Here is a 12,345-nt window from a genome sequence, read left to right on the forward strand (position 1 = left end):
ACCTGCTGTCTTAGCACCTTTCAAGTACACAATACAGTATTATTAACTATAGTCACCATGCTGTACATTTGATTGCCAGAACTTATTCATCTTACAACTAAAAGTTTGTACCCTCCTAGATCTTTCTGTCCTTTGTCATTCAGAAAGGGAGCAGCCAGGGGCACCTGGGTGGCTCAGTCATTAAGCATTTGACTCCTCAGATTCCTGGTTTGAGCTCAAGCCTCTGACTCTCCGTTTAGGCTCAGGTTGTGATCTCGGATTTCTGGGATGGAGACCAACATTTCTTGGCTCAGAGGCGAGTCTGCTTCCCTTGGCTCAGCGGGGAGTCTGCTTCCCCTCTCCATCTGCCCCCCCTTCTCTCTCTCTCTCAAATAAATAAATAAATCTTTAAAAAAGAAAGAAAGGAAGGAAGGCAGGCAGGCAGGAAGGAAGGAAGGAAGCAAGCAGCCAAGTCTATTTAAGACCTAGAGTCAAGTCCTAGGAAGGTAAAGAGTAATGACTCCTGAATTTCAATCTTGACTTCTTCCCTGACAACATTAGGGACAAAGTTCTTTGCATTTACTTGACTAGGGAATTACTTCCCAGGGGATAGAAAAAACTTATAGGAGGTAGAACACACTTGGGTGATTTTTTTGTGAAAAAAGAGTTAATTTAAAACAAGTTTCTTGATGCACTCCCCCACTATCTCAGAATTTTTTCCCACAAAGGGAAAATTTAATACCCTTATCTTTTGTACAAAATTAATGCATTCGTATTGTAAAATTTTAAACATGACAAAAATACATAAGGAGTGCAAATCCTCTTTGATGACCCACCTCCTACTTTGCACTCCAGTATAAAAACTGCTAAGTTTTAGATGATCTTATAGGTTTTAAAATATGCGCGTATGAATATAAATATGTATATAAAATTTTCACTAAAATGGGATTATATAGATTATATTTTGCAAGTTGCTTTTCTCATTTAATAATATATTATGCAGCTTTCTATATTAGGGCCTAAAGATCTCTCTTTTTTTTTCCAAGGAGGAAGATTATATAAATTGTCAGGTGTATAAATTGTCAGCACCCTTGTTTTGCAGAATATTTGGGTTGTTTTCAGCTTAGCAAAAGAATTGGCAACTTTTAATTTATTCCAATTTGGACTTAAGTGTTGCTGGGGGTTTTTTCATGGTTATATTTTATTTTATTTTTCTTTAAGTGTTGCTGCTTTAATCACCTTGATACTGGAGAATAGAGTTATCTCAGTGTCTTAGGTACAATGGATTATATATAAATTTATGAGTCCCATAGTACTTCATGTTTGTTTTCAACTTTAGAACCTTCTGTTTTTTTTTCTTTTTGTACCTCTTAATCCCCTTTACCTATTTGACTCTTCCCCCCACTCCCCTCCCCTCTGACAACCACCAGTTTGTTCTCTGTATTCCTGAGTCTGTTTCTGGTTTGTTTGTTTGTTTGTTATGGGTTTTTATAATATTCCATTTTGAAAACTGAGATATAACTGACATATAACCTTGTGTAAGTTTAATGTGTACAATGCGTTGGTCTGATACATTACAGTCTGATTACCATTAGCTAACACCTCTGTCACTTCACATAATTATCATTTCTTCTTCATGGTGAAAACACTTAAGATCTAGTCTCTTAGCAACTTTGAGGTTTATATAATTTTCTCAATCTCTCATCTTCTCTAAATCCTATGACTGGAATTTCCTCTTGATGACCTCAAATAGAAGGTTCTATGTAAAAATAAACTGCATTTACATAATTCCTCTAAAAATGAACTACATTACATTACTTAATAACTTTTAATATTATAGATATTTGAAACAAGATGTTTTTAGGTTTCCTGGAATTTTATACCAACAATTGATATATCAAAGCATTTTACAACCAAATTTCTGAATCTTCTTCTACCCTAGTTTATCTGAAGATAAGATGTTTGCTTGCTACTATCCTTTTAGACCTAAAAATGTGGAAATAAAGGCACAGGGCAAAAAAGCAATATACTAAATGCTCTTAAGTAGGAAACATTTTTAAAAATGATTTTTTTAATTAATTAATTTATTTATTTATTTGAAGGAAAGAGAGAGAGAGCAGGGGGAGGGGCAGAAGGAGAGGGAGAGAGAGAATCTCAAGCAGACACCATTCTGAGCACAGAGCCCAACTCAGGGCTTGATCCCATAACCCGGAGATCATGACCTGAGCCAGAATCAAGAGTCGGATGCTTAACCCACAGAGCCACCCAGACACCCAAGTGGTAAACTCTTTTAAATGATTATTAATGTCCTAACACTCTGCTATATTTTTTTATCCCTACTTAAATCTCTGATAGTGGTATACTTGCTTTGTTGTACTTTTTCCTGAGAAAACATAGAAATGTTCATTTGTCTCTATATTTAATTGGCAAAAACTTAATGGTCTGTGATGCATCAAGCCCTGGGTAAGACCCTGAATTATAATCATAGAGAAGTCTGTCACCACATTTGTAGTCTGGAAGAAACAGACCAGTAAACGCTCAGAAGTGTTAAGGGCAAGAAGTGCATGAGGTGCTATAGAAGCATAGCAGCTGGGTACCTAAGGAAACAGGGCAGAGCAGACAGGCTTCTGAGCATATGTAAAGAGTGGGGGGAGTCCAAAAAATAAACAAGAGTTCATCAATAGTCACAAGGAGGAAGGGGGTTCCACACAGAAGGAATAACAAATCTGTTAAGCAGCGGGGTACATGTGGAGAACTGTGGGTGGTTCTCTGTGGCCGTAGTGTGGGTGATGTGACATGGAGATAGAAGGAAGGCCAGAGGATTAGGTAGGATGCAGGTGGGGCAGGACCTTGTGCTGAGGAGTTTGGACTTTATCCTGAAGGCCACTGGAAACCACCAAAGGGTGATAAGCGGGTGTGTGACATAAAATTTGTATACCAGAAGGATTATTTTTTTGGCAATGATGGATGAGACTAGAGGCAGAGACAATTTAGGGCCAGTTGCAGAAATCCAAGTGAGAAGAGACAATTACTGATCCATGTTAAGTGAATGAAAGAGGATGCAATTAGCTCTTTATTACAATAGAGGCCACTGTGATTGAATATATGCCTGGCACTTCAGGTTTATTAAGTTTTCAATATTTATTTGTTAATTTGTTTATTTATTTGTTAATACTTTAATCTATTGTTTTCCAGAGTATTTTTTTTTAATCTATTCTAAAGCTGATCTGTGGACGGGGCACCTGGGTGCCTCAGCTGGTTAAGGGTCTGACCCTTGATTTTGGCTCAGGTCATGATCTCAGGGTTGTAAGACTGAGCTCCGAATTGGGCTCCGTGCTGGGCGTGGAGCCTGCTTAAGATTCTCTCTCCCTCTGCTCCCCCGCTCCACCCCACTCTCTCTTTCTCTCTCTCTCTCTCTAAACACACACACACACACACACACACACACACACACACACACACAAACACAAAAACTGATCTGAGGACAGTCAATGTTTAGGCAAAAGTATCCTTTTTAGATTGAACCAGGCATCCAAAAAACAAGCAAACAAACACCTCTCTATAAACATATTTTTTTAAAGATTTTATTTATTTATTTGACAGAGAGAGACACAGTGAGAGAGGGAACACAAGCAGGGGGAGTGGGAGAGGGAGAAGCAGGCCTCCCGCCAAGCAGGGAGCCCGATGCGGGGCTCGATCCCAGGACCCCGGGATCATGACCTGAGCCGAAGGCAGATGCTTAACGACTGAGCCACCCAGGCGCCCCCTCTCTATAAACATATTAAAAAGACTAATAGAAATAGAAATATTTTCAACATCTATGTTGCTCTTACAAACTATTAGGATGAAAAAACAGCCCTATTTAAAAATAGCTAATTTATACGGGTAAGCTCTTCAAAAGTTCAGAAATAAAAATATCCAAAACGCAGATGAAAAAATTTAGCTTTAACTGATTATAAAAGAAAAGACAGATGAAAACAATGAGATACCACCTTCATTTATCAAACTGGCAAATGTTTTTAAAAAATGAGACCTGAGGGGCGCCTGGGTGGCTCAGTCAGTCGAGCGTCTGACTCTTGGTTTCGGCTCAAGTCATGATCTCACAGTTGTGGGATCAAGCCCTACACGGGGCTCCGTGCTCAGCATGGAGTCTGCTTCAGATTCTCTCTCCCTCTCCCTCCCACTCTCTCCCTCTCGAATAAATAAAATAAATAAAATCTTTTTAAAAACTGAGACCCAATATTGACAAGAATATTATGTTTTGTCAAATGGTCATTTTATACACCGATGGTAGGAGTGTGAATTAATCCAATGCTTTGGAGAACAATTTGATAATATGAATTTAAAATTTCAATCATAAAAAATTAAAAATAAATAAATAAATAAAATTTCAATCATATTAATACATTTGATCCAATAATCACACCTTTATGATTTTATCCTAAGAAAGCAATTAGACAATGTTTATCAGGACATATATACAAGGATATTCATTGAATTATTATAAATAATAGCTTTAGTAGAACACTTTTGGAGTATCTACCCAGCTCATAATGACTGCTTTTATGGGCTATCCTACCTCCAATGGGGGACCTTCAGGATCAGTTTTGTGCCACAGAGCTGCCTTCTGTCATCCCCACCATAAATGGTTATAAGCTGGTATCACCCAGCTGAGCCAGTCAGGTTTCCTTTTCTGAGAATTTGGATGAAAGGGGAAATGACAGAGAGGAAATAGTATCTCTGCTAAGCTGAGCTTCTCAGGGTCTTTGAGAATATTCAATGTATTTTTTTTTTCAAAAGAAGAAGAATGTTGATGGTAGAAAAGAGAAATATAGGAGAGCAAAATGCTTTCTAAAATAGATGACTTAGAGAGTCTAGAAGCCCTGTAAGAGTGGATAGAAGGGGCAAGGCTGAGCGTAAGGTTTTGTACAACCAAAAAGGATGGCAGCAACTTATTTAACTTGATAACTGCCTGAGACAGTTCAATGCTGAATAACATAACTTGTGGCAGTGATCCTCTTTCCCAGTATATGACCTCTACTTAGAATTCCCAGTCTTTATATGGAAAGTCTAGGTGGGAAGCAATCAGTAACCCAGGGATCCTGGGTAACCCATTCCTTTTTACTTTGAGCCATTTCCACTGGATGCCAAGATTGGAAGAAATATGCCAAGACTAGGAAAGAAAAATTGATAGGGAAAACTAATTTTTTTTTTTTAGCTTGCCTTTGCTGTTCATATGTTTTATTCCTAAACAATATTGTTTGGCTTGGTTTTTTGAACTATATTAATGAAATTGTACCATATGTATTTTTCTGCGATTTGCTTTTTGTCATTTAACATACATTCCTGAGATTATCCATACTGTTATATGTAGCTGAAATGAATTTATTTTCAGTGTGATATGGAGTATTCAATTGTACAGATTTATCCATTTTTTACTGCTGATATTATTTGGGCTAGTATTTAACAGTGGTGCTGTCAATATTCTTACACATGTTTTTTGTTACATGTATCCCAACAGTTTTAGTGTATATACCTAAAGTGGGATTTGTGATCATAGGGTTAGCACATCTTCTATTTTACAAGATGATGTTAAACTATTTTCCAAAGCAATTGTGACAGTTTACACTCCAACTAGTGTTTTGCACCCCTTTAGGCACTTTATGATGTGTATGTTTAAGTCTTGTACCTACTTTTTCTATTAGGTTGTCTTTCCTCTTTTAATGAATATAAATTCTTCCTTATAAGGAGTTCTTTTTTTTTTTTTTAAGATTTTATTTATTTGACAGAGAGAGACACAGCGAGAGAGGGAACACAAGCAGGTGGACTGGGAGAGGGAGAAGCAGGCCTCCCCCGGAGCAGGGAGCCCGATGCGGGGCTCGATGTGGGGCTCGATCCCAGGACCCTGGGATCATGACCTGAGCCGAAGGCAGACGCTTAACGACCGAGCCACCCACGCGCCCCAGGAATTCTTTATATACCTTGCACGTTAAACTTTTGTCAGCTGTATGCATAGCAAATATCTCCTCCAAGTTTGTGGTATGTTTTCTCACTTTTTCTGTAGTGTCTTTTGATTAATAGAACTTCTTAATTTTAATGTTATAATTAACAAAATGTAATAATTTAGTGTAATTACTGATAGCAATTTATTCATATTACTATTATTATCATTTCACTTATGGTTCATGCCTCTGTATCTTATTTAAGAAATCCTTCCTTACCCCTAGGTTGTAAAGGTAGTCTCTTGTGTCAAACTTAACAAATAAGTAATTATACGTGAAGCTCATAGAACAGTACTTGGCACATGAAATCAAATTAGCTATTTTTTAAAAGATTTATTTATTTACTTACTTATTTAGAAAGAGAGCATAAGTGGGAGGGGCAGAGGGAGAGTGAGAGAGAGAACCTCAAGTAGATCCTGGGTGCTGAGCACAGGACCTGACGCGGGGCTGGATCCCACAGCCCTGAGATTATGACCTAAGCCGAAACCAAGAGTCAGACGCTCAACCAACAGCACCACCCAGGTGCCCCAAAAGCAAATTAGCCATGATTGATATTATCATATCTCATCAATTCATAGATGCATATTTTTTCACATTTATCATCTGTGGTAGGCTGAATAGTGTCCTCCAAAGACATCCATGTCTGAAACCCTGAAATCTGTGATGCTTACCTTATATGGCTAATGTTACTTTGCAAGCCTGATTAAATTAAGGATTCTGAGATGGAGAGATTATCCTGGATTATCTGGGAGGGCCCTAAAATGTAATTGCCAGTGTCCTTATAAGGAAGAGGCAGAGGGAAGTTTGATTGAAGTGACAGAAGGGAGAAGATGTGACAGGACAATGGAAGTTCAGAGAAATTTGAAGACGCTTTGCAACTGGGCTTTGAAGAGGGAGGAAGAGGCTATGAGCTAAGGAATGCAGCTCTAGAAAATGGAAAAGGCAAGGAAATAGGTTCTCCCCTAGAGCCTCTGGAGGGAACATGGCCCTGCCCATACTTGCTTTTGGCCTGATGAAACTGATTGCAGACTTCTAGCCTCCCGAAATGAAAGAATAAATGCGCCTTGTTTTAAGCCCCACAGCTGTGGTAATTTGGGATGGGAGCCATAGGAAACTAATACAGCATCTCTTACAATTGATGAGTCTTCCATGCCCGCCAGCCAGGCAACAAGTCATGGTGTAATTGTTCTTACCTGCCCATCCAGGGACCTGACTGTGACTCCCAATCTCATACTGGACAAGGGCAATTCTTTGACATTTCAAAGAACAGACTTTTTTTTTTTTTCTTTTAAGAGATGGGGAGAAAAAGCTCTCCAGACAGGGGAGTGGCAGAGGGAAAGGGAGAGAGAGAATCTTTTTTTTTTTTTTTAAGATTTTATTTATTTGCCAGAGAGAGAGAGAGAGAGTGGCAGGCAGAGGGAGAAGCAGGCTCCCCGCTGAGCAGGGAGGCCGATGTGGGATGTGGGACTCGATCCCAGGACCCTGGGATCATGACCGGAGCCAAAGGCAGATGCTTATCCGACTGAGCCACCCAGGCGTCCTGGGAGAGAGAGAATCTTAAGCAGGCTCCACACCCAGCAGGGAGCCTGACACTGGGCTCCATCTCACAACCCTGAGATCATGACCTGAGCTGAGATCAAGAATTGGATGCTTAACTGTCTGAACCTTCCAGGCTCCCCATCAAACAAGAGACTATTGAAAGACTATGCAGAAAATATATAAATCCTGGTGATTGGCTGAAATATGCTGTTGACAATTCCTGGTAAATCAAGGAAGTGTCAAAGGAAGTGTCAAAATTTGCAAAATAGGAGCCATTGGCTTGGGAGAAAATCCTGAAGAGTTCCAGGGAAGATGGCAGGGTAGGAGGGCCCTAAGCTCACCTGTCCTACTGACACAACTAGATAACACCCCCCATCAGTGTAAATAACCCAGAAAACGACCCGAAGACTGGCACAACAAACACTCCACAGCTAATCGCAGAGACGAGTCCACATTGAACACAGATCTTATTAAATAAATATCCAATCTCATAGCAAAATACTCTTCAATTAAAAAAAAAAAAGAAGAAGCACAGTCATCACCAGGGTTCCTGATGGTAGAGGATGCTGCTATGTGGAAAACACAGCTGTCAAGAATGGAATCAAAAACTATTTCTAAGATTCAGGCTCTGAATATGAAAACATTTTAGGAATATTTTGACTGGTTTATTTCCCTCAAATTTTCTTTCTTATGCATGCATATAAAATCTAAAAAAGTAAAATTAAAAAATAAGTTTATAATAGTGTAAGGTAAAAAATTCTAAGTAATAAGAAAACATTGTCCTACAATTTAATTGGCGATGTTTTTCCTTTCTTAATATAATGGTGCCTTGTAGAATTGTTGACATCTGAGATTCAAACACATTTATTATTATTAGTAGTAGTAGTAGTAACTTGTGCCTTTTGTGTTTTCTTTAAGAACGGGGCGCCTGGGTGGCTCAGTTGGTTAAGCGACTGCCTTCGGCTCAGGTCATGATCCTGGAGTCCCAGGATCGAGTCCCACATCGGGCTCCCTGCTCAGCAGGGAGTCTGCTTCTCCCTCTGACCCTCCCCCCTCTCATGCTCTCTCTCTATCTCATTCTCTCTCAAATAAATAAATAAAATCTAAAAAAAAAAAAAAAAAAAAAAAAAAAAAGAAATGCTTTCCTACCCATCAGTTGTAAAGATAGTTTTTGATGTTGTGCTCTGAAAATGTTATAGTCTACTCTTTTATTTTTAATTTAATTTTATTATGTTATGTCAGTCACCATACAATACATCATTAGTTTTTGATGTAGTGTTCCATTATAGTTTACTCTTTACATTGGCTTCCAGGTTCGCTTAGAATGGATTTTTGTGTATGGGGTAAGGTAGTTACTTAGTTATTTTTCATCTGTAACCAAGTACCATTTATCAAAAAGGCTATCATCCTTTCCATGGCTCTTTACTATCAGCTCTATCATAAGCCAAGATTCCATTTATGCATGGGCTATTTTATTTCATTAGTTACATTGTCTGTCTCTAAATCAGTAAGATACATTTTTAATTACTAGGGATTTATTTATTTATTTTCAAAGATTTTATTTATTTGACAGAGAGAGAGACAGCGAGAGAGGGAACACAAGCAGGGGGAGTGGGAGAGGGAGAAGCAGGCTTCCCACTGAGCAGGGAGCCCGATGTGGGGCTCGATTTCAGGACCCTGGGATCATGACCTGAGCCAAAGGCAGATGCCTAGAGGCTGAGCCACCCAGGCGCCCCAATTACTAGGGATTTATAATAATCCCTTATATTTTGTATGGCATGTCCTTCCATCTAGTTCTTCAGAATCGCCTTGTCGGTTCTTCCCTCTTCTCAAAACACTTTCAGGATTTTGATTGGAATTTATTAGATCTGCACATTAATTTGGGGAGAACTGGCATTTTCCCAACACTGAGTCTTCCAGTCCACAACTATGATAAAGCCCTCCATTTAGTCAGGTCTTCTATAATGCTTTTCAGTGAAGTTTTATAGTATTTTCCATCAAGGTCATAAATGTATTTTGTTAGGTTTACCCCTAAGTACTTCATATTTTTTTTGTCATTGTAACTGAAATCATTTTTTAAAGTTTCATTTTCTAACTGATTGTTGCTGATATATGAAAATTCAGCCGATTTTTATGCATTGGCTTTGTATCCAGAAACATTATTCACCTAAATTCCCATGTTTTGTGGTATATATATATATTTTTTTGCCTTTTTCTATGTTGACACATCTATATGGTCTGAAAATAGTGACTGTTTCTTCCTTTTCTTTCTTTTTCTTGTTTTTCTGTGTCAGCTAAGTCCTCTAGTCCAATGTTGAATAGAAGTGTGGTAGTGGCAGCCTTTGTCTTGTTCATGAAATTAAAGGGAATAATTTGAATGTTTCACCATAAAATAAGATACTCAGCATGGTGTTGTGATAACCAGTCCCCAATATTGCCCCCCAAACAATCTTTGTCTAATGATATTCACACTTCAACCCTGAACAGGGCTGACCTCTGTCATAGGATACGGAGGAAATGGCGGTTTGACTTCTGAGACTACTTTATAATAGATATTGCTGTTTCCCTTTGCTCTTTTTTTTTTTTTAAAGATTTTATTTATTTGACAGAGAGAGCGAGAGAGGGAACACAAGCAGGGGGAGTGGGAGAGGGAGAAGCAGGCTTCCCACCGAGCAGGGAGCCCGATCCCAGGACCCTGGGATCACGACCTGAGCCAAAGGCAGAAGCTCAACGACTGAGCCACCCAGGCGCCCCTCCCTTTGCTCTTTTTTGGAAGCCAGATGCTGTGTCGGGAGCATACTGATGCACCCTCCATGGGGTCAGTGTGGCAGAGAGGCCTCCCCCCAGCGACCAGCATCAATTTGCCAGTTCTGTGAGTAAGCCACCTCGGAAGGGGCTCCTTCAGCCCCCGTCCTGCCTTCAGACACCTGCAGTACTGACCAATATTCTTAGGGTTTCCTAAGAAACTCTAAGCTAGAGCCACCCAGCTAAACTGCTCCTAATTTCTGACCCACAGAAAGTGTGTGAGAACATAAATGTTTATTATCGTGTTAAGCCATTAAGCTTTGCGGTAATTTGTCATGCGGTGATGGATACCTGATACAGGGAGTTTTTGTTGAGGCTTTATCAGATAAAGTTCCCACTTATTCCTAGTTTTATAAGAGATTTTTTTAAAGTTATGAATGATGTTGAATTTTATCCTGTACATTTTATCCATCTAGTGAATAAACATGTTATCTATCTTTATTATAAAAAATACATGAATTATATTGGTTGATTTCCTTTTTCTTTTTTGTTAAGTTTTTATTCAAATTCCAGTTAACACAGTGTAATATTAGTGTCAGGTGTACAATATAGTGATTCAACACTTGCATAGAACACCCGGTGCTCATCACAACAAGTGTGCTCCTTAATCCTCATCACCTGTTTTGCCCATCCCACCCTGCCCCCAGCTGCCTGCTCCTTCTGGGGTCCAAGTCCCAGGCCAAAGAGGGGCTGGCATCCCAACTTTGGGCTGTGGGGTCATCACCTCGGTGCAGGCTGAGTTATTGGGGCAGCCAAGCTAAGATAAGACAGGTCCTTGCAGCCTACGCTGGGTCATATCCTGGTTCTTGGGGCTTCCTCCGGGCTGTACCAGGCTTTACCTGTCAGCCGATGGTACTGGTCTTGCTGGTATAAGTGGCACTTGTGGACTTTTTGGTCCAGTCTGGGCCTTTTCCTAGGACCCATCCCTGGCCCCTTGCTTAGGTGGGAGCAGTCCAAGCAGCTGGACCCCAGGAGATCCTTATTATCTTGTTTACTAAATATTTGTTTATTAAATAAATTTTTAAATATATATATATTTAATTTTTTTAGTAGGCTCCATGCCCAGAGTGGAGCCCAACTCAAGGCTTGGACTCACAACCCTGAGATCGAGACCTGAGGTGAGATCAAGAGCTGGACGTTTAACCGACTGAGCCACCCAGGTGCCCCTTTTAAAAATGTTCAGACCTTGCACCTGTGACCGGCTTTGTGTGGGCGCCGAAGCCCAGGTGGGCTGGCCATGTTGAGGAAGCTTTTCGAGGATCTACACCCTTGAGGTATTTTGCAACTTCTCATTTGCACCTACAGATTCTTGAGAAGGTCCAAGCATCCTCACAAAAGACCCTTATGCATTCATATGCAGAACCTATAGAAAAAGAGATCAAGAAAGAGGTGAGATGATGTACAGACTACTTTTTTAAGTTGAGATTTCCTTATATAGGCATGTTCAAGCAGTAATATTCATATTCAGTGTTGGGCTCACAAATGAAGCTTGAGCCAGAGAATTTTGACAAAGACAGAAGAGAACAGTGTTAGAAAGTGTGAGAAGTAGCACTAGTGTTAAGAAGGCCAATAACAAATTTATTACTGACTATAAAAAGGCAATTTAATGATTCCGTTGAGGGCCAAACAAGAAGAGACAGCAATTGCCTTAGGAAGGATTTAGGTTGGATATTAGGAGGACCTTTCTGACAACTAGAAGTTATTGGATGCTGGAATTCATTTTTCAGAAAGTGGTGGAATCTTCTCTGGAGATATTTAAGGAGAGAACAGGCTGCTCTGCTTTCAGATTGCTTGAATACCTTCATTCATTCATTCAACAGATATTTAATGAGCACCTGTGTTGTGCTAGAAACTGTCTATGGACAGGGATACAGCTGGGAAGAAAACAGAGACCAACTCATGTCCTGGAACTTACACTACAGAGGTGGGGGAGGAGATACATAATGAACAAATGACAAAATAATTTCAGATGATACATGCTATGAAACAAGGTAATTAATAGGAAATGATCAGAAGCCTA

General features: G+C 39.6%; 1 protein-coding gene across 1 annotated transcript in view; it reads left to right on the forward strand.

The window, feature by feature from the left end:
• The window catches only part of SEC31B (SEC31 homolog B, COPII component), a 64,405-nt gene extending 58,370 nt beyond the window's left edge, over positions 1–6,035 (forward strand). The window contains exon 27 of the mRNA XM_078077233.1: positions 5,769–6,035. The gene's annotated coding sequence lies outside the window, so the exon portion shown is untranslated. The remainder of the gene's footprint in view (positions 1–5,768) is intronic.
• The last annotated feature ends 6,310 nt before the right edge of the window (positions 6,036–12,345 follow it).

Source organism: Halichoerus grypus, chromosome 7 (assembly GCF_964656455.1).
Source record: "Halichoerus grypus chromosome 7, mHalGry1.hap1.1, whole genome shotgun sequence".
NCBI lineage: Eukaryota > Metazoa > Chordata > Mammalia > Carnivora > Phocidae > Halichoerus > Halichoerus grypus.